This window comes from Neofelis nebulosa, chromosome 1 (genome assembly GCF_028018385.1).
Source record: "Neofelis nebulosa isolate mNeoNeb1 chromosome 1, mNeoNeb1.pri, whole genome shotgun sequence".
NCBI lineage: Eukaryota > Metazoa > Chordata > Mammalia > Carnivora > Felidae > Neofelis > Neofelis nebulosa.
The window spans coordinates 25,808,176-25,834,334 of record NC_080782.1 but is presented as its reverse complement, the minus strand read 5'-3'; the positions used below and the strand labels follow the sequence as shown (position 1 = coordinate 25,834,334).

Genomic DNA, 26,159 nt, shown 5'->3' with positions numbered 1-26,159 from the left:
GCGGAGGTGCAGAAGTCTGGCTGCTGCACCACTCCAAAAAGGTGAACTATCAGACGATGGTGCCCAGTGCCTCATACCAACCTTCTGAGTGCACACACACGCACGCGCGCACACACACACACACACACACACACTCCACATCTCATGCCCAAGGCCTCCCATGGCCCACACTAACCCAGAACAGTGCAAGGAAGACTTCTGGGAAACACTGCACTAGCTTAGCTAAGTCAATGCAAAACAAATCCCCCACAGCCTCCACTTCGAACTCAGGCTCTCTGGGCATCAGCCCCAGAGTGAGGCCGTGAACATTTCATCTCCAAAATGGTATAGAGTAGGGATTGGCAAACCTTTTGTGGAAAGGGCCAGAGAGTAAGTATTTTAGGCTTTGTGGGCACATATGGTCTCTGTCTCATTCTCTTTATGATCTTTTAAAAATGTAAAATCCATCCGTAGCTGGCAGGCGCGAGTTTGCTATTCCCTGGGAAGAGGGCCACACAGCCTGAGAGTCTGGAGGCCAGGCTGCTTCTCTTGGCTCCACCATGAATCCCCTGGGACTTAGAGCGAGTCATTTCACCTGAGGGGCTTGGACGCTCATTTGCAAAATGAGTGTTGTGGGCTAGATGGGCATTAGGAATGCACACTAAAGACGTCATGAGTCCGAATTTTGAGGGGAGTGAATTGTTTAAAAGTTCAATGTAGATTTGTATTGTAACATAGATTATTATTATTATTAAATATAGTTCTTATTGAGAATTAACTCAAGTATGCATTTCTTCTTTCAAATCTGAATTAATATATATGATTTTAATAATCCGGGGTAGACTAGATATCTTTTTCTAAATGGAATTTTGAGAGGTGATCATAAAGGCCTTGGCCTACTCTTCCACTTTTGTCATTAGAGCATCATCTTGGTAGGAGATGTTTTATGAGAAAGGAGATTTAAGTTGAATTGTGGAAATGTGCAAAAATCATGTTTATTTGTTTTTGCAAAAATAATAAAATTACCACTTGTTTATGGAGAAAAGACTGAAATAGGCTTTTACACGAATGCCATCAGCACACTATTTTTTGTGAGGATACATTTCAATCTATTTCAAAACATAGAAGTCAGACTGGTAAATTGGGAACACTGATAGAGAACGCCTTTTGCAAACACAGCAAATTAAAAAGCGCACAACATATAATGCTTCCATTTATTTTTAGGTGGACAATTATGGAAATTGCAAATCTGGATCCACCGGGGTTTAAGACTACATTCTCAATGACTGACACTTCTGCCATAAATAATGGGACTGACTCAGGACTAGCAACAGAAGATGCACAAACCCAAGACTTCCATTTTAAGAAGGAATATTTATTTTATTCAACCAACATTTACTGGGCTTTCTTCTTTTTTAAAAAAATTTTTTTTAACATTTATTTATTTTTGAGAAACAGAGAGAGAGGGAGACACAGAATCCGAAACAGGCTCCAGGCTCCGAGCTGTCAGCACAGAGCCCGACGCGGGGCTTGAACTCACAGACTGAGAAATCATGACCTGAGCCAAAGTCAGACACTTAACTGACTGAGCCACCCAGGCGCCCCCATTTACTGAGTTTTCATGACGTGTTAGATGCTATGCTAGTTGGAGATGCCCACTCAACCCAAGACCTCGAAGCTCTGGTTTTTGCAATGCAATTGGTGAAGCGTTGAACATCAGCTTTAAAAATCAGTGAAGGAGATGAGCTAGTTTCTGTAACTGTCCCCAGATGAACTTTTACCACTTGGTCAGTGAGGCAGGGTCCTGGGGCTAAAAGATAAACTTTAAACAAGATTAAATAGAGCATGGGGGCGCCTGGGTGGCTCAGTCGGTTAAGCATCTGACTTTGACTCAGGTCATGATCTCCTGGTTCAGGAGTTTGAGCCCCGCATCAGGCTCTGTGCTGACAGCTCAGAGCCTAGAGCCTGTTTCAGAGTCTGTCTCCCTCTCTCTGTCCTCCCCCACTCTCACTCTGTCTCTCTCTCTCTAATAAATAAACATTAGAAAAATAATAATTTTTTTAAAGATTAAATAGAGCAGTACAGAGAAGAAAGGGATAGAACATATTTGAAGGATAATAACTTGCAGTGGTCTCTTCTTGTAACAATTGGATCAATGACACACATCAATGACCACCATTCTGCTGTATTATCTCAGGATCGTGTACACTGGAAGAAGGCAAGCATAAAAATGACATGAATTGGCTTGCCATAAATCATAACACTGAGTATTCTAATTCTTTGTCTCAAAAGCAACTGAGCATTGAGTCTGCCTGACTGGGCTATAAAATATATGAAATACCATCAGACATTTCTGAAAAGCAAATTTTCCTGAAGACTTCAGGTTTGTTTGTTTGTTTTCCTTTTTTTTTCCTTTTTGATGACTCCTTACTTAGGACAACTAATAAGAGAATGAAATAATGAAATGAAATGAAATGAAATGAAATGAAATGAAATGAAATGAAACCTCTGAAAGATATACTTCCCAGTCACAGAACTTTTTTTTTTTCTAGAATCTGAGGTCACCCACTACCTTTTAGGTTTGAAATACCAAAATGAAAAAATCACTAGGCATGAGTACTACAAAATATTCTGGGGAGAGAAAGATGTACATGAAGATGTCACTAGTAAGTCACAGCTTAGAATCATTTCTCTACCTTCTATTTCTGTTGTGTAGTCCAAAAACATTTTTGGAGGGGGTCTACACATTCAAGAAACTTTGCCACTTCGTCTTGAAGCTGAGGTCTTGTCATGAAAGCAACTGTGTTAAATTCCAGGAACACTTTTTAAGCAGAAGCTCTTCATTATTGTCTTTGACTAAAAAGGTATATTAGTTACAAATAAGTATATCCTATTCTATATCTTCAAACCTGGCAATAAGTGGTTAGCTAGCAATTGGGGGTGGGGGGCAGCTGCTCTAACTGGGCACATTCCTCTCCAGACCTCAGGACCCCTAGAGAAAGAGACAATGGGTAGAGGGAGTCTTTTCTACGTGTCTTCTCCTCTTGGCAAAAAAAAAAAAAAAAAAAAAAAAAAAAAAAGCTTAATTTCTGGGGTTCCTGCCTCCAGAATTATGAGAAAATTAATTTCCCTTTTTTAAGCCATCCAGTCTGTGGTACTTGGAAGTCCTAGCAAATAAATACACTTTTTAAAGCCAAAGAATATTCTATCACATGTGTATTCCATATATTTATCCATTCATTCATCAGTGGACATCTGGGTTGTTTCTACTTTCTGGCTATTGTAAATAATGCTGCTATAAACATTGGTGTACAAATCCTTGCTTTCAATTCTTTTGGGTAGGTATCTTAAAAGTAAAATTTCTGGGTCATATGGTAATTCTAATTTTAAAATTAAATTTATTTAGTTTAATTTTTTTGAGGAAGCACTGTAGTTTTTTTTTTTTATATTTTACTCATTGCTCATGGTGAAAGGTTGTAGAGGAAGTAAAAAACGAGAAATATAAAATTTTATCTATATATAGGTAGATATATATAGATATATATAGTATATATAAAATATGTATATATATATATTAGTTTGGATTCTATAAACTTTGACCTCCATTCTCTTTCATAGCACTCTTGTCTTTTACTAAGATGAAAATTTGGTTTTTAATAATTTTTATGTTATTTCAAGTCCTTTATCTTTGCCCAACATTTTCATTTAATTTACAGGTTTTCCCAACTTTGGTTACTCCTTATACCATTAAGTTCAACTACTTTGACCCCTTTTCACATCCCAAGCAATTACTCTTAAGTGTCCATATCACTGTGACAGACAACATCTTGTTTCAGTCTCCATCAGTACATCTCCTTTTCTACTGGGTAATGATCCATGATAATGAAAACCAATGAAATGGACTGGGTACCGACACCCCAGAAATTGCCCCAAGAAGGCCTTCATCCCCCTTGCTTTCCCACTAAGGGAATTTCTCAAGAGGAGTAACTTCAGACTACAAACACTGAGTCTGCACTGTGCCACAACAGCTGGAGAAGCCTTGGTCAGAAAAAGCAAAGAAATCTGTATGGAAGGATAAAACTTCTCCCAAAAGCCTCTGAGAAACTGCCCCTCTATCTGTACAAATCAGAACATATGGACACTGTGCAAATGTCCCCTGTAAACCCACCTAGCTTTATCCTAAAGAGATTCTAGCTTCTACGTTTATGTGGGTGATTAAGTGCATCTGTGAGTCTTGGAAAAAAGGATAGAGAAGAATTACAGCCAGCACTCCAGGACCTGTTTGGTGATGGGAGAATTGATGTCATGATAGAAGAATTTTGGAAGGCAGGAGGGATTTGACAGATAAGCAGGTGCCCCAAGTAGGCTAATGATTACAAAAAATAAAAAGTTGAAAAATTTAGAAGATAAATTTAACAAGTAAAATAAAGAAGATGCCACTAGATTAAATGTATTAAGGAGGTGGTTTGGGGAGAAATTTGAACAATTAGAGTAAATCCGATTGTTGGAAAAAACCATGATGGTATCAGACAGGTAAGTTATCTTGTGATGTAAAATGTAAAATACCATTTTACTTTGGTTAAGCAGGAGGTGGTTAATAACTGGCAAGGGGTATGAGGGAGGGCTCTGAGGTACTAGTAAAGTGCTTTTGCTTCATTTAGGTGATGGTTAATATAAAACCTCACTAGCTGAACGACTTGTGCCTTTTTCTTTATGTATGTTATACTTGGGGAAAAAAAGTTTATTGGAGGAAATACTTCTGGCATGATAGAACAAAACATCCAAAAATGTACTCCATAAAAGCAACAAGAACACTGGGAAAAAAATGATCAAAAGCAACTTTTTCAGAACTCTGGATATTAACCTGAAGGAACCTAAGAAGCACGTATTCAAGAAAAGTGAGTGAATCTCAGTAGGCACAGTGAGCTTTGTCTATTTTAACTTACACTATCACCATCCCTTTCTTCCCAGCTCCACACAGCCTTGACAATCAAGAGCTTACCCCAACTGCGGTAGCTGTGGAAACAAGCAGTTTAGCTGAACAGGGTTAGGAAAAGTTTCAAGGCCTGTAAAAGCCCTATCCCCAGAGGACTGTCAGTATTTGATCTGATGACTCTATGAAAATCTCCATTTTTCAGAACAGCCTTATTCCTAGGTCATTTGTTGAAAACAATCAGTGACAATTGTCTAACATCTGTAGCTGCCTGAGAAAATATTTGCAAGCCATATGCTTGTGTTGAGAATATATAAAGAACACTTCTAACCACTCAATAACAACAAATAAAGCCAACTGATTTCTTTTATTTTCTTTTAATGTTTTATTTATTTTTGAGACAGAGAGAGGCAGAGCACGAAGGGGGGAGGGGCAGAGAGAGAGGGAGACACAGAATCTGAAGCAGGCTCCAGCCCCTGAGCTGTCAGCACAGAGCCCGATGTGGGGCTCGAACTCACGAATCGTGAGATCGTGACCTGAGCTGAAGTCGGACACTCAACCGACTGAGCCACCCAGGCGCCCCTAAAGCCAACTGATTTTTAAATGGACAACAAGTTTTAAATGGACAAAGGATTTAAATAGACATTTTCCCAAAAATACAGTGGCCAAAAGCACACAGAAAGGTGCTCAACATCATTGGTCACCAGGAAATGCAAATCGAAACCGCAATGAAAGGTCACTTAACACCCACTAGGATGGCTGTAATAGGCAGATAATAACAAGTGTTGGTGAGAATGTAGAGAAATAAGAACCTTCACTGACCACTGGTGGGAAAGTAAAACGATACAGTCCTTTTGGAAAATTTGGCAGTTCCTGAAAAAGTTATACACATAGAGTTTCCATGTGACCAGCAATTCTATTCTTAAGCATACATCCAAGAGAACTGAAAATATATGTCCACACAAAACTTTTACACCAATGTTTGCAGCAGCATTATTTGCAACAGTGAAAAAGTGGAAGTGATCCAAATGCCCATCAACTTCTGCATAGTTAAACAAACGTGCCGCAGCCATACTATGGAATACTATCTGGCAATATAAAGGAGTGAAGTTCTGAAACATGCTACAACATAGAAGAACACTGAAAGCATTATGTTAAGTGAAAGAAGCCAGTCACAAAAGACCACATACCAAAACACCCAGCATGGGCAAATCTACAGAGTTAGAGAGTAGATTAGTGATGGCCAGATGCGAGGAGATGGTGGGAAATAGAGAATGACTGACTGATAATGGAAATGGGACTCTCTGGAAATGAAATATTCTAAAAGTAGATATTGATGCTACCCTGCGAATATATAAAACCAATTACTTGTACACTTCAAAAGGGTGAATTTTATAGTATATGAATTATATCTCAATAAAGCTGTTCAAAAACAATAAGGTTTACTTTAAAAATTCCTTCATATTATTATTAATCATATTACCCTACCCAAAGGGTAAGGCAGTTTTTCAAAGCATGGATGCATGCCCCATATAATCAGGGACACTGTAGGTCTTGTACATCAGTATTTCCCTAATAGGTAGAACCAGGGCTAATACGTAGTATATGGCCGACAGATAGCTTTATATGAATGAAAAAGTAGAGAGATTAAGAAACTGTGTAAAACCAGATTTCCTGGGGCATCTGGGTGGTTTAGTCAGTTAAGCGTCCAACTTCAGCTCAGATTATGATCTCGTGGTTTGTGAGTTCGAGTCCTGCGTCGGGCTTTGTACTGACAGCTTGGAGCCTGGAGCCTGCTTTGGATTCTCTCTCTCTGCCCTCACCCCATTCACTCTCTGTTTTTCTCTCTCAAAAATAAACAAACATTTAAAAAATTTTAAAAAGTACCAGATTTCCTGATTTCTGATTCTTTTCATCTACAGTAGAGAGAGGTGGGATATAGTGATGAACAAGGACTTGAGGTGTCCTGGTCAGAATGCTGCTTATATAATTGTTACTATATACTCTTCATGGGGGAGTGGATATGTGGTCTATTGGGGATGGAGCTCCTCTCTCTTGGAAGAGACAGATATTTGGGGGATGCGTAGTAACTGAAGGAGCACCGTAGCAGAAAGAACTCAGGCAGGTAAACCCTGGCTCGATTCCAGGCTCTGTTCCTTAGCAGGTGTGTTTACCCAATCTTTCTCAGCCTAAATTTCCTCATCTATAAATGAAGATAATAATACTTACCTCTTGCCTCACAGAGTTGTAAGAATTAAATGAGAGGAGTGTATGCATATGGCTCATATGGATAATATTTGATAAATATTTTTATTGACATTGATAACATCTAATGAACAAATATGTTTTTAAAGTATGTTTTAAAAAAAAAGGCAAGAGAGAAAGAAAAGAAATGGAGATGGGCCAATAGCTGTTTTCACACCTCTCAGGAGGTTCTGAAAAGGTCTGGAACCTCACTCCTACCTTCCCAACATGGCAGCATTGAGCAAGGTAGAACAATGCAATAACCCTTCCCCTTCCACAGCTCCTACTTGCTACCAGCCATCAGCCTGGCTTACAACTAACATAATTATCTAGGGGGTATGGTGTTAAAAGGTAAGAGACAAGACATACCTATCCCCGGACACAGGTAATTTATACCCATGTCAACCAAATATTTTCCCCCTGTTTTATAATGCTGCCATGGTTAATTCTTTCTTTTTCTAATTAAAAAGGAGTACCTGCCCATAAAAATGCAAACTATGTCCAAGTACATAGAGAAGGGCTGACTGAACCTGAACTGGTTCCCATCAGAAGCTGTAACTTCATTAAAAGAAAGAGATGCTTTCATTGTACTTGACACCTGTTAATAACATACCTGCAGAAACAAGTTACAATGCTAGAGGATAATCTACAATTGCAAGGAAGAATTGTGATTGTTTAAGATACAATTTGTGGGGCGCCTGGGTGGCTCAGTCGGTTAAGCGGCCGACTTCGGCTCAGGTCACGATCTCGCGGTCCGTGAGTTCAAGCCCCGCGTCGGGCTCTGTGCTGACAGCTCAGAGCCTGAAGCCTGTTCCGGATTCTGTTCTCCCTCTCTCTGACCCTCCCCTGTTCATGCTCTGTCTCTCTCTGTCTCAAAAATAAATAAAAAACGTTAAAAAAAAATTAATTAAGATACAATTTGTATAAAGCAACCAGCACAGTGGCTAGCAAGTTGTAGGTACTAGGTAAATGGCAACTATTATTTGAAACACCATTTTCTTAACTGCTGGCTCTGCACAGGATGCACTACAATGGAATAAACTTAATTGAATGGTGCCCTCCAGAGGCCACTGGGAATTCAACTGCACAGACGATTGAAAGTCTGGAAAAAGACCAAAGAGAAACACAATTTAATTTTCTTTTAATTTACACAGAGTCAGCACTCAAGCATGGTTTCTTAAGACTTATTAGAACCTGACTGATCTGTCGCCCACCTCAGCCTTTTGGCCAGGGAATATTTGCTTGCAAGGGATACAAACAAGGACACAGAAATCTGGAAACAAGTCCAGTGAGGCACCGTGGGAACGGGTGCTGGGAACTGCGAGCCCCCAAGCCCCCGGAAACTCCTGTCCATTCCTCTCTCTCTGGGGACATTATCTCTCAGCCCTGTCCCTTTATGTATGTCCACTCTGTGTTCCTCTAAAGGGACAGCTTCCTCCTTCCTTCAGGCATGTGGCTTGGGCTCTCTCAGGACATGATTCCTGACCTGACTCTGCTTGGCCTTTCAGCTCATCTCAAACAGCTGAGCATCTTGGTCTCTCGTTGGCTTGATTCCAAATTCCCAGGAGACAAAACTGATTCCCAGTCAAGTTTAGTGGCTGGACTCAGTTTGTCCATCCTGCTGGATAGCCAGTGGGTGGAGGTAGGGCTGTGTGTGTGTGTGTGTGTAGGGGGAGGGAAGTAGGGCTAGAGTAACATGGTCTAGCACATCCAGAACATATCCAAACAAATCTAGCACATCCAGAACATACGGAACTGTGGAAAACACTTCAAAGAGTCAGTTTTTCTAATAGCAGTGAGCTTTTTTATAGAGTTTGCCACGCACGGCAGCCGCCACTAAGAGCTTTATAAGCACCATCTCATTTAATCCTCACAACCTTCCTATACAATTTGGTCCTGTTATCATCCCCCACCTTCAAAAGTAGCTGCTGATTACAGTGGTTGTGTGTTGTCCAGTAATTTGTCCCATGCATTTTATTCCCATTTGAAAGATGAGGGAACTGAGGCTTGGAGAAGTTGCACCAAAATGGAAGCCAAGGCAATGTGATCCTAAAGCCGGGAGTGAACCACCAACCACACCCCGCCTCCCAGGGCAGCCCGGGGGTGGGGTTGGGGGGATGGGGAGGCAAGGTAGGTAACACAGCTGATGCAGAAGAAGCACCAGAGTTGGTCTCAGTCTTAGGGAGTTTATAATCTGACCGGGGTAGATGAGATTTACATGTGATTAGTAAATGACAGGAAAGTGATTAAGTACTAAATGTGTGTTGCCACTGTATTAGTTTTCTCTTGCTGTGTAACAAATTACCACAAATGTAGAGGCCTTGGAGCAACACCCATTTGTTGGTTTCCAGTTCTGCAGCACAGATGGACAGCAGAGCACCGAGGGGCTCTCTGCTCAGTGTTTCATGAGACTGACATCAAGCATTGGCTGGGCTGTCAACAAGCTCATCCGAGGCTCGGGGACCTCTTACAGGCAAGCTCACTGGCTGTTGCCAGAGTTCAGTTTGTTGCAGTTGCAGGACTGAGGTCTACTGTCCTGCTAATGTCCACCAGAGACTGGTTTCAGCTCTGTAGAAGTTGCACCTTTCTGCTGTCTGTTCACAACATGGATATTTGCTTTTCTCCAGGTCAGCTGGAACATGTCTCCCTGACTGTCCTTTCTGCCATCATCCAGAGAAAACTTTCTACTTTTTAAAGGGCTCGTGTGATTAGGTCAGGTTTACCTGGATAATCTCCCTTTCTTAAAGTCAATTGTGTCTTATGACATAACATGATCATGGAAAGTAAAAGTCATCAAACTCACAGTCCTGGGGGTTATGAGGTCGTGTACAAGGTAGGAGTGTGTGGAACCCTGAGCGCCATCTTAGAATCCTGCCTACTGCACCCATGCGAGTGGATTATGTGAGAGGCGCCTAGGTAGCTTAGTCGGTTGAGTGTCCAACTTTGGCTCAGGTCATGATCTCGTGGTTCATGAGTTCGAGCCCCACGTCAGGCTCTGTGCTGACAGCTCAGAGCCTGGAACTTGCTTTGGATTCTGCGTCTCCCTCTTTCTCTGCCCCTCCCCTGCTCATGCTGTCTCTGTCTCTTCAACAACAAAAAAGTGGATTATGTGTGTGTGTGTGTGTGTGTGTGTGTGTGTGTGTGTGTGTGTATGTGTGTGTGTGTAGGTCAGAGCTATTCCCAGAAGTGTGGAGAGGGAAAGATTTCATGGAGGCGAATGTGCAGTGAGCACTGAAGGACAGATGGACCACACTGGAAAAGACAGCATTTCCCCTTAGAAACTCAGCACCATGACTCAAGATAATTTGGGAAAATTAATGGCTAAGAATTTCAAATATCAGAAGAAATTTTAGCACCAAGATGGAGGAGGTGGCTAGCACTATTAGATGTTATAACATGATCAAAATATTGTGTCATTAGCATAAAAATAGACATATAGATCAGAACAAAAAACAGAACACCCTGAAATAGAGATGTGTGTATACATATGTGTGTATGTGGGTATGTGTATGTGTATATCCCAGTAAATCAAGCTTCACAGATTAACTGAGCAAAATTATTAATAAATGGTGCTTGGGGTCACTTGAGTGGCTCAGTTGGTTGAGCAACTGACTCTTGGTTTTGGCTCAGGTCATGACCTTACAGTTTGTGAGTTTGAGGTCCGTGTCAGGCTCTGTGCTGTGGTGCAGTTGCTTTAGATTCTCTCTCCCTCTCTCTTTGCCCCTCCCTTTCTCTCAAAAATAAACAAACTTAAAAAAAAAACCACAAATGTTTGGATAATTACACAATTTAGAAAAAATTAGATTAAAAGTTTTACTATACATCAAAATAAATGCCACCTAAATTAAAATTTAAATTATAAAGATAAATTTGGAATATGATCATGAAGCTTTGTAAAAGAAAGCTTCTGGCCTTTGGGAAAATGGCAATGGCCTAAGATGTGAAAATAAAAAAACTCAGACTCATCCATAGAAACAGTTGAACTTCTACATAGTCATAGAAATAATCTATTACAAGACTCAGGGGAATTTAAAAAAAAAAATTATTTTTTTTTTCAACTTTTTTTTTGGGGGGGGGGGGAGGGGGACAGAGAGAGACAGAGCATGAACGGGGGAGGGGCAGAGAGAGAGGGAGACACAGAATCGGAAACAGGCTCCAGGCTCCGAGCCATCAGCCCAGAGCCTGACGCGGGGCTCGAACTCACGGACCGCGGGATCGTGACCTGGCTGAAGCCGGACTCTTAACCGACTGCACCACCCAGGCGCCCCAAAAAAAAAAAAAAATTATTTTTGAGAGAGAGAAAGCATGAGTGGGGGTGGAAGCAAGGGGAAAAGGGGAAGAGACACAGAAAGAGAGAGAATCTCAAGCAAGTTCCACACCACCAGTACAAAGCCCGACATGGGGCTCGTACTCGTGAAGAACCGTGAGATCATGACCTGAACAGAAACCAACAGTTGGACGCTTAACTGACTGAGCCATTCAGGCACCCAAAGACTCAGAGAAATTTTAACCATATAGGGGAAAGGATTAAGATCTATAATATCTAAATACTTACTCCAGTGCTGAGGATTACGACCCAACAGGTAGTGGACAAAAGACATGAATAGAGGATTTAGCCAGCAGGTAAAAATAAAATAGAAACAAACAAACAAAACTAGGGGAAAATGGTTAAACTTCCTGATCAAATAAATGGAAATTAACGCCATAAAAGTGAGACATATTTCTATTAATTAAACATAATTAAGTGCCTTAATTAAGGCACCAGGGGCTCCTGGGTGGTCAGTTGGTTGAGTGTCTGACTCTTGATTTTGCTTAGATCATGATCTTGCAGTTTGTGAGTTTGAGCCCCATGTCGAGCTCTGTGCAGACTGTGGAGTCTGCCTGGGATTCTCTCTCACTCTCTGGCCCTCCCCTGCTCTCTCTCTCTCTCTCAAAATAAATAAATAAACTTAAAAAAAAAAGTGAAATGGATAACTTACATATGCTTACAGAATTCTTATAAAGATAGCCCCAAGCTGATAACAGACTGAAGCCCTGGGGTGCAGCTGGTGGTATTAACTGGAGAATGGGGTCTGAACTGGGAACCCTTAACACCCACTATCTTTATGTTCTATTTGGATGCTTCCCCATGTGCACACATTCCTCTAAAATGGAAATAATTGTTAAGAAAGGTGGTCTAAAAAAGTATACTGCAGACAAACACGGGTGAGATGCAAACAGACAAATCTGTTGAGTTAGTCTGGTGGCACTGTATCTGCATGGTCACAGATTAGATGTTAACAGAAAAATCAAATTAACTGAGAATTAACGTGGTAGAATTGCAAGTCATTCTTTCAAAACGCTATTTCAATGTTTTAATGTTGCCACCGAAATAAATAAAGATTAGTATGGGAGAGGGACTGGGCGCCTGAGGAATTAAGTAATAGCCTTATAAATATGTTGCTCTGAAATGAATAAACAGAAGAGGAATGGGCCAAAGAGAGCTCACCAAATGGTCCAGGGAGGTGCAGGCAGTGAGAGCAGAAGGCACCATGGGAGAGGAGCTAGGGTGTCTGTGCTCGGTGAGGTGGCTGGTCAGGACACACCCTGGCATGACTCCGGGTTCAGACCTGGGAAGCCAGTGAAGAGGAACTAGGAGAGCTTAGGAAAGGGATCCAGCCTACAGAGCCCGGGGATACCAGCATTCTGGAGAGCCAAGTGAGGGGGAACAGTGGACATGGGGCTGATGAAAAACATCCAGAGCCGACAAATCTCCAGGGAGACATTTCCTTAGCAGGACAGGGATAAATTCTCTATCTGTAAGATGACTGCTCTAGAAATGTTGACTTCTCACACCTTTCAGTAAACAAAAAAAGCAAACAAAAAAATGAGGATGCACCCCCAAGAGATGTGTTTATTTATTTAATGCACACATGTACTATTGTACCAGTACATTATATCCATTGTAAAAACATATATTAAAAAGTATTTTAAGAGCTACATTTAATGTGAAGTACTAATTTTTTTTTTCACCTTTAGTAAAAGAAAAGTGAATATTATTTTTAGGAAAAGCCATATAGTTAAATATACTTCAAGGTTTTTGAACACTTGACTTGACGCTCTGGGATGTGGTCGTTGAAGTTCAGAATGAACAGATGTTGGTTTTAAGGGATGCCATAGCTGGAGATATCGCACAAGGATGGGGAGATCCCAATGGTGAAGTGCAAAAGTGCGCAGCATCTAATCAATTATAACATCCATTTTCCAACCTCATCCACCACTTGTATTCAGTTTTGGTAGAAACTTTGTGTTAATTTTCAACTTGGTTGAGCTTTCTTGCAAAGTCATTTTAAAATAGTTTTTAAACACCTAAGTTCTCTAAAACTAGGTAGATTTAAAAAATAGAAAATTTGCTCTCAAGATTTCAAAGATGCATATGAAATATTTTGTTGACAAACAGAATTTTTTGTAAAAAAAAAAAAAAGTCTTATACATATGGAAATATTTCTGAAAGTCCATTTTGAAAACGCTCTTTCCGAAACATGAGTTTCTTTCATATAGCAGTTACTCTCTTACTGTTGCAATATCATCTTTACATTGGAGAAACGGGTTATGAGTGTTTGGTTTGCAAAAATAGCCTCCAGAAAGCAGGTCACTGAAAACCACTTGTTTTCATAGATAAGGTGGACCAATTTCAAACACTTGTCTTTTTTGTAGAAAACACACAGTCATCTTTAAGTGCGATTACTCCAAATGCTGTGCCTCAAGATAAACATTCAGACCTCTCTTTGGCAAACGTTTTCATGATTATTCCCCATCTTATTACAGAGAAGAGTACAAATTCAACTGATTTTAAAGGTCTTATTTTTATAAAATTAATCATACTGATGCTATTCCCTGGCATTTCTGGCACATCTGTCTTTGGTCTTCCCTTCTAACTTCTTTGCTGCATTAACTCTCTCAGGACCAATAACTGAATCAATTTCATGTTCTGGCCTGTTTTGTAACCTTACTCTGAATTCTTTTTTATTCTAGTCAAAACAGCTGTTACCTTACATAATTTTCCCATAAAGCATTATTTTAACTAACAAAGTCATTGACTTTTGAAAATATATCTTTTTTGGTACCTCTTTCCTTGAGTGACTCACAAATAAGTAGGTGTTCCATTTCATTACTGAAACAGAATCGAGCAAATACCCTTATTTGGAACATGTGAGAAACAGCAGTACTTTCCTCCAACTGAGCAAATCCCCCACGCTGCACACTGTTCCTTTAAAATTTTAGCAATGTTTCTGTGCATCTTCCAACAGAATTTGCTGACAAAACCAGGCATTTTGCATTGTAGCTATATTGTTTTCCATGGGTTATTTTAGCTATTTTTACCAAATGAGGAAGAATGAGCATTTTCCTAATGATATGACTTTTTGCCTTAAGCAATTAAGTTAAGAAAAAATTCCAAATAGGTTTTTTTTTTCTTAATTTTTTTTTTTAACGTTTTATTTATTTTTGAGACAGGGAGAGACAGAGCATGAACGGGGGAGGGTCAGAGAGAGAGGGAGACACAGAATCTGAAACAGGCTCCAGGCTCTGAGCTGTCAGCACAGAGCCCGACGCGGGGCTCGAACTCACGGACAGTGAGATCGTGACCTGAGCCAAAGTCGGACGCTTAACCGACTGAGCCACGCAGGCGCCCCCCAAATAGGTTTTTAAATATTCAGTTTAGTAAAATTCCGGACAAGATTTAGTATTGCATCATTTTAAATATTGTTAAAACATTTAAAACTATTTTTATTCATGCTGGGGATCTTTAGTTTTTAAATATCTTCCTAATTGTGATGGCTTCATACCATCATTAAGTATTATCTCAAGGCACAATCTATGCTTACGGTGAGGATTCTCTTTAATGATAGGGACTAGAAATTTGTAGTTCATGTAGTCTTCTTGTAGCTTCAAATATTTTTTTGTCTGACCTTTTGTCAATCTGAATAGATTGTCATGGTTTGACCACAAATGGTGGTCTTATTATAAATTGTACCAGAGAGATACATATATACACTTGGGTCCTGAAAATATACCTGAGCATACTACCAGTAGTAAGAGAAGGGCCAACCCAGCCATTTTCTTCTGGTTGGCTTATACTTACATTAATTATATTATTTTTAATCCTCTTTTTTTTCCCCCCTGGAGGATTTTAGTTTATCTGCCATTTGGTAAAGTTTAATTTAATTAAAATGAAATAATTTAATCCATAAACCTATTTCACTGAGTGAACTTACATAAACATAAGCAAAGTTCCTTGATTAAGTGAAAAGTGAATTAATCAGTGGGGGTGGGGGGGGGTGCTGTCTTTGTGAATCATCCTTTCTTCCCTCAGGACAAATCGCATACCTACCACACAGGACACAGGACCTTCTGATATACAAATTGAGTGAGGATGCCAGTGTCAACCATACTAAAATATTAGTTAAGCTCAGTTTATTTTTTTAAGTTAAAAAGTATATCTTAGGATGCTAATAATTTTTTCACTTATTTCATGGATCTTCCTGGGCATCCCACTGGACAATGGACATCTAAAGCATGAACCATTTCTAGAGACTGCCATTTAAGTCCTCTGCTTATTCTGCTGGGTCAGACAAGGACTTCAGAGGAATGGACATCTGGACTCAATAAAGCCCTTGAGTCAGAAAAAAACCTCAAGACTTGCCATGCAATTTGACAGAAACCTGTACTTAACAGAGGCTGATTTTTTTAAGAAGGACGCCCACTCCTTCTTCTCCCCATAACAGATCGGTCTCCCTCAGGGACATTTGTGAAAATATATCTGTGATCACAAAAATCAAAAGTTTCTTAGTGGGGCGCCTGGGTGGCGCAGTCGGTTAAGCGTCCGACTTCAGCCAGGTCACGATCTCGCGGTCCGTGAGTTCGAGCCCCGCGTCAGGCTCTGGGCTGATGGCTCGGAGCCTGGAGCCCGTTTCAGATTCTGTGTCTCCCTCTCTCTCTGACCCTTCCCCGTTCATGCTCTGTCTCTCTCTGTCTCAAAAATAAATAAATGTAAAAAAAAAAAAAAAAAAAAAAGTTTCTTAGTAAATCCCAGCCCAGTGTAAATGGACTAACCTTCAAGTCCAGCCTAAGGCTGAACAAACACGCACGCACTTCAGCTATGGAAACAGCCCGGCCCTCTGTCTCCCTTCCCCTCCCCAAAAGGAAATGGGCTAAATTTAAGTCAGGGATACGTTATAAATGATAGAATCATTCTTTGGTGAAGAACGAGTTCTGAACGAGGTAAATGTGGGGTGAGTCAGCTATTAAATCATTGCTGATGTCCCTGCATACAGGTTTCTGGGGTTCCAAGATGCAAAGAACGTGGGATACTCACATCTTTGCATGTTGCTTTGTAAAATTTCAACATAGATAAGCCTAGTCGTCCCAAAAGCCACTAGTAGTCACATCTCCACAACCATTTTAAATACAGTATAACAAACTCACCCCTCAGAATCTTTGGAGGAAGGTCAGATTTCAAAGAAGAATCCCATGAAGAAATCTATATAACTGTTAAAACCCATGTCTATTATAAATTGTACCAGAGAGATACATCTATAGATATATATATACTTGGGTCCTGAAAATATCAGATTTGATTCCCTTCCAGGAGGAGGCAGCAATGCATAGGTGAACACCAAAAGACAGGAATTCAAGCCTTTTAACCTCTGTGCTTGGCCAACAGGTTGATTATGAACAGCTGAGCCAGGACATGAGGTTACCTGCATCTGTGTCACAAGACTGAGAGGGACCAGGGCCAAAACAGGTGCCAAAGCTTGGAATTCAATGACCTTTTGGGAAAGAAAGACTCAACAGTCATTTAAGGGCATCTAGTGCTCAGAATGAGAGAACAAAAATGTTTATTACCTATTTAATACCTGGACATAAAAAATGAGTAGAAGTCAAGAAATGGCTGAAAATGGCTGGGGAGTGCCCATGGAGAGGAGAAGGGCATGAAGTCAGGCCAGTAACACTATAATCACACTAAGATGCTTTTGTCTTTTTTTTCTTTATGGTTTACAATTACAACAATTCCCAAAAGTGTTGCTAGAAGTTTCAAAGCCAGTGTCTTAAGTGGGAGATTTGGGTTTTCCATCTCCCATGGCTGAAGTCAGTCACCCAGTGGTGCCTCTGATGGGGGTACCAGAGGAGAAACAGGGCCCTGGGATGAAATGAAAGAGCATCTCTGGATGGTGCTCTGCAATCTGAACCCCTTTAAATCATGGTAAGTGCCTCCTTTTGTGTAATCTCTTCTGTCATAAGGACAAGTAGACTCTGAAAAGCTGTTCTTTAGGTGGCTCTGGACATTACCTGTGAGCGGTGATTGAGATGTGTCAAAGTTGCCAGTTTTCTTAAAAAAAAAAAAAAAAAAGCCACCCCATTGGCCAGTGTAGTGTTTGACATGGCCCTGCTAATCACTTTCCTCGAGGTTTTCTGATTTCAGGACATTGAATTAGACTGGGGAAGGCCAACTTCCTCTGCCATCCATCAGGAAGAGCCTAGCACAATGGGTTACTAGTCAGATCATGACTCATCTGCCTGTGGGTGGTGACCTGAGGACTAGGGCTGGGAGTGTTAGGAGGGGACGCCATGGGGGGAACTGAGATGGGCACCTTCTGGGGACAGCATGAGGACACCAGGCACCGAGTGGAGGGAGATGATACCTGTGTCACTCGCTGCTCAGCGATGGCTTAGATGCTGCCATGCTTGAAAGAGCTCTGGAGGCTGAAAACACCATCCTGACAACATAGATGAATGAAGTTGACTAAAACTCCCAGCATCGTGCTCAACTTTAGCCACAAGATGGCAGGCAACAGTGGGACATTCTCCACAGTCTTGCCCAGAAAGCACTCTGAAGACCTGAGGGAAAGCAAGGTCCCATTGTCCAGTCCAATGGCTGGCCATCAACACATTTGTGAAGCTGCTATGAATTAAACTCTTGTTGAGAAGGAAGGTTCTAGGTGTAATTACCATCCATTTAAAGAATGGGTATGGAAATATATAGAAAAACTTGATTTTCAATTTGTTTTTACTGTCAACAGTAAACTATAAAAAAAAATCTAGTTTCATTGGTCACTGTTTGTGGTGTTGAAGAAAAGTTCTAGAATTGAGTCACAGTGCTGAATTCTAGTCCTTGCTCTTTTCTTTTTTTTTTTTTTTTTTTTTTTTTTTTAACATTTTTTTTTTTAATTTATTTTTGGGACAGAGAGAGACATAGCATGAACGGGGGAGGGGCAGAGAGAGAGGGAGACACAGAATCGGAAACAGGCTCCAGGCTCTGAGCCATCAGCCCAGAGCCTGACGCGGGGCTCGAACTCACGGACAGCGAGATCGTGACCTGGCTGAAGTCGGACGCTTAACCGACTGCGCCACCCAGGCGCCCCCTTGCTCTTTTCTTAAGAAGGTCCTTGACTCCGGGAACCCATGAGCCACAGCCTCGGTTTCCTCCTTGGTTGGGCGTGGATGAACTCTGGGATTCCTTCCAGAAACTAGTCATGGAATGAAATAGCATGTGGGGATAGTAGGCTGAGAATGAAGTGGGCACAAACCTGAGGTTCTGCAATGCTTCATTTCCATGGCATCCTTGGGGAATGGGCTGTTCTACATGACAAGTTTTCTAGATAATTGAATTCTAAATGCTGAAACTTGTTTTCCTTTTAACCTTCTGTAATGGAAATCTCTCTAAAGTGTATTACACGCTTCTCAGACTTCTTAAACAGCAAGCTGAATACAATTTAACCTTGCCTGAATGTCTCTAGGTTACCATGATGCCACCTCTTACTATATATACAGTCCTGAATAGAGCACCGGTGCCTTTGGGCATATTCAGGTAGGCAGGACGCTCATGTTAAATGGCCCCAGAGACTATATTATAAAGGTATAATTGGCAATTCTTCCTTCCTGTATCTCCTACACCACTACCTGCAGTCATTTCTCCAAGTTACACCTTCTAGCAGCATTTGACACTCTGTTTAAAATCTGCCATAACCTAGAGAGAACTCAAGGTTGCTATGGGTAACCAGAGTCTGAGCTTGTAACAACCCTAAATTTAATTTTACACACAATTTAAAGGCAATGGGTACTGTACTGAAGGTTACTTATGGTCAGGGCTGATATTCAGCTAGTCCACCCAGTATGTAAGGTAATGTTCCTATATACTAGTTGGCCAACTGCCCTGAGCCCCTTGGGCCCTCCTGCCAGCTCAGTACTCTGGCCTGTCTCCTCGGATCACACAGGCTTCTCACATGCCAGCGTGAGAAGGTGCAGACTCCAAGGTGCAGTCTGCTTGTATAGGCTCCAGGACTCTGTTCTTGAATGCACCAGCATCCTTTCCAATGGGCTGGCACCCAGGCCATACTGGGTGCTCAGTATTTGATATCACCCTGGTTTCTGGGCTGAAGATTATTCTGTATCTTGCTAAGTGCACTACCACAGTTTGAGGCTCTCCTCTGTACCTGCAACTCAAAGGCTTTTTCTTGGTTGTGTGCTGTGCTCTGGGTTCAGATCGCCTGAGGATGACCAGAACAGGTGTTAAAAGTCAGCTTTGATTGAACACCTGCCATGTGTCAAATGACTATTTAGTATATTAGCTAAATCATTTTATCTAATCCGCTAAATGACCCTACTGGGGAAATAGCATCAACCTCCTGTGGCTGAGGTAACTCGCCCAAAGTCACATAGCCAATAAGTAGGCCTGGAAGCTAGACTCATCTCTCTGAGGCCCATGTTCCTTGCACTACGCTCCTCTCGTGTTTATCAATGTACAAAAGAGTCCAGTCATGGTTCACATCCTGAAAAATACATTTTAAGTGAAAAATGGGCCCTTTTACTTTTCAGAAAAGGCTACTTGTTTTGTTGTGTGGGTTATATTTTAATTAGTTCCATATTTTGTTACCAATTTAGAACAATCTGTCCCCAGGGAACAGATCTGGTTTACTTATAGAAAGCTAGCTGAGGGAGGGAGGGACTGGGGTTACAAAGTACTCCTTGTAGGAAATAATTTAAAAAACCTTCTCATTTCTCCCTCCACAAAACAAAAGTAAATAGAACATTCCAGAAAATCCCATCTTCCCTAGAGTAGGTATGATAGAGCTTACAAAAACTTTCCTTTGTGTGTTACCAATTATGCCTGCAAGAGGGGGCTGTTACCACACAAAAGAATAAGGGGCTCCCAGAGCTATGGGGAAGGAGATTTAGGGGTGGGGGGGGGGGGTGCTAGAAGCAAAGTGCAGACCTGAGGAATATCACCCAGTGAGAAAGTAGAATTGGTTCTGTAATTTTGGGCCAGTCACAGGTTTACCTTTGGAACTAGGTCTGGGGTGCAGAAGGGTATCAAACCCACAGCTATGAATTCTTTGCTCTTTCCTTAGGGATGAGGTTTACAGACTGACCCTAAGCTAATTTTTTAAATAAGTAAACCATGACCTCATCTTCCACATTTTGCACCTGCTCCTCCCACACTTAACACACCCACAATTTTCACAGTGTCTTCTTCCAAACACATCCACCATGCTCTGTAGTTTCCCCAGTAAGTCTTGTCAGGGAGGAAATCGCTTGAATAATCGCCTAGCCAGAGGTGTGACAGGGTCAAAATAGCAAACGTATTCATTTGCTAGGGCTGCCATAATAAAGAACCACAACCCAAATGGTTTAAGCAACAGAAATTTGTCTTATAGTTCTGAAGTCTAAAAGTTTGAGATCAAGTGCTGGCAGAGCCGGGCTCCCTCTGAGGTACTAAGGCAGGATCTGTTCCAGACCTTTCTCTCCTGGCTTCTGATAGTTCCTTGGTTTGTGGCAGCATAACTACAATCTTTACTTAGTGTTCTCTCTGTGTGCATGTCTGTGTCCAAATTTGCTGTAGGACACTGGTCCTTTTGGATTAGGGGCCCACTCTACTCCAGCATGACCTCATCTTAACTAATTACATCTGCAATGGCACTATTTCCAAATTAGGCCACATTCTGAGGTATTGGGGGTTTAAGGCTTCAAAATATGAATTTGGTAGTGGCAGGCGGTGGAAGGAGGCGGTGGCTGGAAGACACAGTTCAAACCATAACATCATCTAAGGTAGTGTTGAATTCGAAACCAAACTCAAGAGGAGAAGAATGGATTGCCCAAAAGAGTGCCTCATATGAAAATTCCAAGCAAGAGTATGGACAACCAATGTATCATCTTGGTGGGGTGAGTGTGAGGTTCATATGGGGACACCTGAAATCTTATGCTTATGAATAAGAGGGGTATACAGTTGAGGGAGCTGTTTGCAGAGTTACACTGGGGTCTCAACAAAACCCTAATTTGTATTCACCACTTTTTAGGACAAAACCTATAGAGGTATGTGGAAAAATTTAGTGTTGAAGGAAACTGTTGGCCAGTTACAGAGTGAAGGAGCATCTCAAGAACATTCAAAACACTTTAAGTTCCTTGATACTTAATCTCAAAGTACTTCTAGTCCTGAAGTTCTGGCTAGATATAAGTGTGGCAAAAGGATTCTACATTAAAATTGGGTTTCCTTTTTTAAGATGGAGTTGGGGGTGGGGGGGGGCTTCTGTTTTCCTTATCAGTTTGGTTAAGTGGAAGCCTTATGGTGTTCTAGTCATTTTCTTCCCTGGTGTCTACCATTACACTGAGGAGGTATTCTGTGAAGCTGAAAACCATCCATGAAATTACCAGACCACAATGCAAAAACCAACATATAACTCTGGGGCAGATGTGAAGTAGTACAGCACAGGACTTAGGAGCACAGACTGTGGTGGAAGATAGACCCAAGTCCAAATCTGGTTCTGCCTCTTATTTAGGTGACCTTGGGCAAGTTACGTGGCCTCTGTCATCAAGGTTTCTCATCACAGCTTTAGATTAAATAAGGTGGGAGAATGTCCACTATGGTAGCAACTGCTCAATCAACAACACTTCTGATAATTACGCCAGAGAACTAGGGAGTGAGCCTTAGAAAATCAAGATAGTCTCCTCTTGTCTTGTTAACTTCTTGGTTGTTATGAGCACTGGGAGCCCAGTGCTGGGCTCTAGGAGTCCCACTGGGACTCTAGGAGTCCTCCTTCATTACTTGATTCACTTTCACACTTCTCTTGAAGACCCATCAGTGGATCCTGGCCTTTTCCTTCTATCACCTCTACATCTCAGTGGCTTCTGGGTAGGTTTTCCCTCTCCTGGCCCTTCATTGTCCAGCATATACACATGACTGTACCATCAGAGAAAGGAATTTCAGGGTCATGACTGTGCACTATTGAAAAAGTTATGTTTGGAAGATTTACTTCCTCAGCTGTGGAAAATTTCCAGAAGCCCAGTGCGTTGACTATTGTTTCCTTATTTTCTGTATTCTTGATGCTCTGGCATTTCGGGCCTTGATCCCAGAGAGACTGACCCTTCCAAGGTTAGCCAATTCCTAGAAATAGCAAACTCCCCTGAGAGTGTGCCTTTGATATACAAATCAACCAATCCAGAGTTCACACCCCAACCATCTCCTTTGTTAAACTCTCATACATCAAGACAGTATTGCCCATAAGTCACCCCATGCCACGTATTGGACAACTAGAGACCATCCTATATCTCAGAGCCTGCTGCAGTTATTTAAGCTACCAGATCCTAAGATTGCTCAGAGTAGCTGCCATGCCTCACCCAAACCTCCCTTGAAAATCCCAATAAAGTTTCAGGCCATATTCTCTCCTCTTCTCCCTCTGCCTCCTGAATAACACTGGTGTTTCTCTATGTAGCCCTGCATGGTGTGTTGATCCCCTGTTTCTAGAGATCTGGGAGTGTCAACATCTTCCTTTATGACAGTCATTTCCCTGTCTGCATGTCTTATTATACTTGATTAGAACAAATCCCAGGTACATTTGAGAACACCCAAGCATAACAATTAGCAATCCCAGAGACCTGTTCCTCAACATGTTCTCCTTTTTCCATCCTCCAAGCTCCTCAGCCTTAGCTATTTCAGTCCAGATGCCAAGCGACCACATCCATCCAAATAATCTCTTCCTGACCACACAGAAGTGGAATGGTGCCCTGGAACAGGTACCACTCCCAAATGGGAGTCAGAAGGGAGAGACTGAGTCTCAGCTGTGCCAATTATCACCATGACATCATGGGAACACTGCTTCACTTCTGTAAGCTTCTAGAATGATAAAACTAGCTCAGGTGGATCAAATGAAATGTTTCAGAGATTCACTCCTAATATGTTAGCATAGGCCGCTTTGGCTAACCTCCCCACCACCACCACCCCCACCATCCCTACACACTTACCCAAGGTCTCAAAGCTAGTTGCTAGAAGACCTATGGAGAAAATCCAGAATCCCAGACTCAGTTCACTGCCTCCTCCATCATACCATACTTGCCCCTCCTTGAAACCTCCATTAAGGAGTCTAGTTTCGTGTCCCACTTTCTGTCATGACCCTGGTCCCATCACCTTTCTATTCTTCTGTATCTTCTTTCTTTGAAAAAAAAAATGGGCATCATCCTATGACTCAAGGAATAAATTAAAATCACCAAAGAATCCTCCTTTGGTAGCTGGAAAGCATTTTCATTTCAGGGTTAGATATACTTTCAGAGCCTGGGACAGTAAACTTGGCCTCTTAAAAAGTCTACAACCTTAAGCAGGCAATGGGAAGAGCTTCCTGAATATACATGAGAAAATTTATCCCATATGGAATAAACTTCTCCAAATCCTAAAGACTCCAGCAACCTCTTAGATAATAAATTCCCAGTCTTTCTAAACATGCTCCATGTAGAACAGTCATTATGATGTTAATATTTTACTGAGCACTATGGATTAGACATAGTACTAAACCCTCTATATGCATTATTGCATCATTTAGTCATTGGATTAACGATCAATAGTGTTATCATTTCCATGTCACTGGGAATCCAAGACTAAGAGGGATGATTTTTCAAGGTCAATCAGTTTGTAAGTGTGGGAGCCTGAGGAGGCAGCACTAGTCGGGAGCTGGAGCTGTTGACCATTATGCTCTCCCACTGGATGTCCCCTTCCTGCTCTTCCTTCTGCCTCTGCATTCAAATCAGCTCCCCTCACAGAAGATAGTTGTAAATGGTGGGGGCTCTCAGGTACAGCTCTGGGAGGGCTGCCATCAAGCTCCATGCTGATCCTTACTTCTAACCTCAAGGACCCAGCCCCCAGGGACTGGAGTCATATTCTCAACACCAATGAATACCATGGTGGTCAGTCCTTTTTCTTTTCTAAGAACAATTTCTAACTTTAAATAGAATCATTTCTCTTCAACATTCCTCCTTGAAAGCGAAAGTAATTGCTAGTTGAGGACCCAGCCATTAGCCAAGAACATCTCTTCAGTCAGATAGGCAACCCAAAGAAAATACTGGTGAGAGTCTACTGAGTAAGTACTCATACATGCCAGCCAGCCCTGTGCTATGTTCTTCCCATGCACTAGATCATTTTAAACTTGGGCCACACTATATATATGTGCCCAATGACTTCTCGTTGCCCCTCCATGTCCACTCTCCACCATTCTCTACCCTGGCTTCTGCCTCAGGTTGACACATATGGACCCTCTCAATGGGTCCCTTGCCACTGACTTCTGCCTGGTTTCTGCCAATGGAAAGCTCTGGTAGGAGACTGAAAGGAAGGAGAAAATTAAGCTTAAGGTAATTCTGCTCTGGCTTCTTCCCTTCAGGGTCTCCTTGGGTTAGAGATCTCCCTCAGTGAAAGGTCACCATGATTCTCAAAGTGACCCTCTCTCCATGATTCTCTTCTCTTGGGACATAGGAGCTCTCCTCACAGGAGCCTCTGAAGACTCCACAAAAGTTATGCATCTCAGAATATCTTCAAACTTTTCTTTTCTCTTCCATATTTAGTTATTACTAAAACCTTGGTGTGCAGTAAAGGGTTAACACAGCAAGTGTGGTGTATTCAACCTCTGTATATTCCAAGGAAAAGATTGGTTCTTGACTAACCCCTGGGAGGTAATTTCTAAGACCTTGGAATATTCTGCTTGATGAGAGTGTCTTTGTATACTTTGGGTCTTGGGCCATACTAATAATGTAATCTATGGCACGGGCATTGGGCCATGTGGCATTAGTTTGAACTCTGGAAGGACTGGACACTGAGTAACTAAGGTCAGCTACACAGGCACTCCATGCCAGCTGACCCCCCAAAAAACCCTGATACCAAGGCTCCCATGAGCTGCCCTGGTTGACAATACTCCATAGACGTTGTCACACACCATTGCCTGAAGAACTGAGCCCACCTGTACAACTCTACTGGGAGCAACAACTGAGTTTGCACCTGTTCTCTCTCCTGGATCCCACGCTGTGTACCTTTTACGGTTACTGGTTTTAATCTGTATCCTTTCACTATAATAAACTGTAACCCTGAGTTTTTCTGAGTCCTTTGAGTCCTTCTAGTAAATCACTGAGGTTGAGGGTGGTCTTGGACTCTGATTCATCTGGGAAACCAACAGTCCGGTCATAACTTACTGAGATGATGGGTGGCCACACAGGTGAAAAATGGAAATATGCTCATTCAGATGAGATCCAAATGGATCTTTCAGGATGGGGAAACTGGGACTGAGGGCAGGGGTGGCTGGTTGTCCAAAGATACTTCTAAGCATCTCAAGGGGATTCTGGACTGTTTGTCTGTGACTAAGGTGATATTAGACAGGCAGATGGAAATACATCCAGGACCCAACCTTTAATGCTCCAACTGGAGGGGAGATGTTGGTTGAGTGGAGGAGAGGATCTAACTCAGTGTGACATTTCTCATACTCTTGTGTCATGTAGTATTCCTAGGTTTCAGGAAGAAAGGAAATACTCTGAGTCTAAGTCCTCTAAGAGAGAATGAAGCATAAAAGAAACATATAAGTACCACAGTACTTCAATTTAGTGTATTTTCCCTTTATAAGATAAATGCCATTGGCTTACCAGAGTAGGACTCAAACCCGTTGCAGTGCAGGTTGGAGCAGCAGACATACATGAGCCACAGGGGTCCCCTGTCCAGCCC

General features: G+C 41.7%; 1 protein-coding gene across 4 annotated transcripts in view; it reads right to left on the bottom strand.

Annotated features, from left to right (window-relative positions):
* The window catches only part of PDZD2 (PDZ domain containing 2), a 366,979-nt gene that overhangs the window by 205,444 nt on the left and 135,376 nt on the right, over positions 1–26,159 (bottom strand). The gene's annotated exons all lie outside the window — the stretch shown is intronic.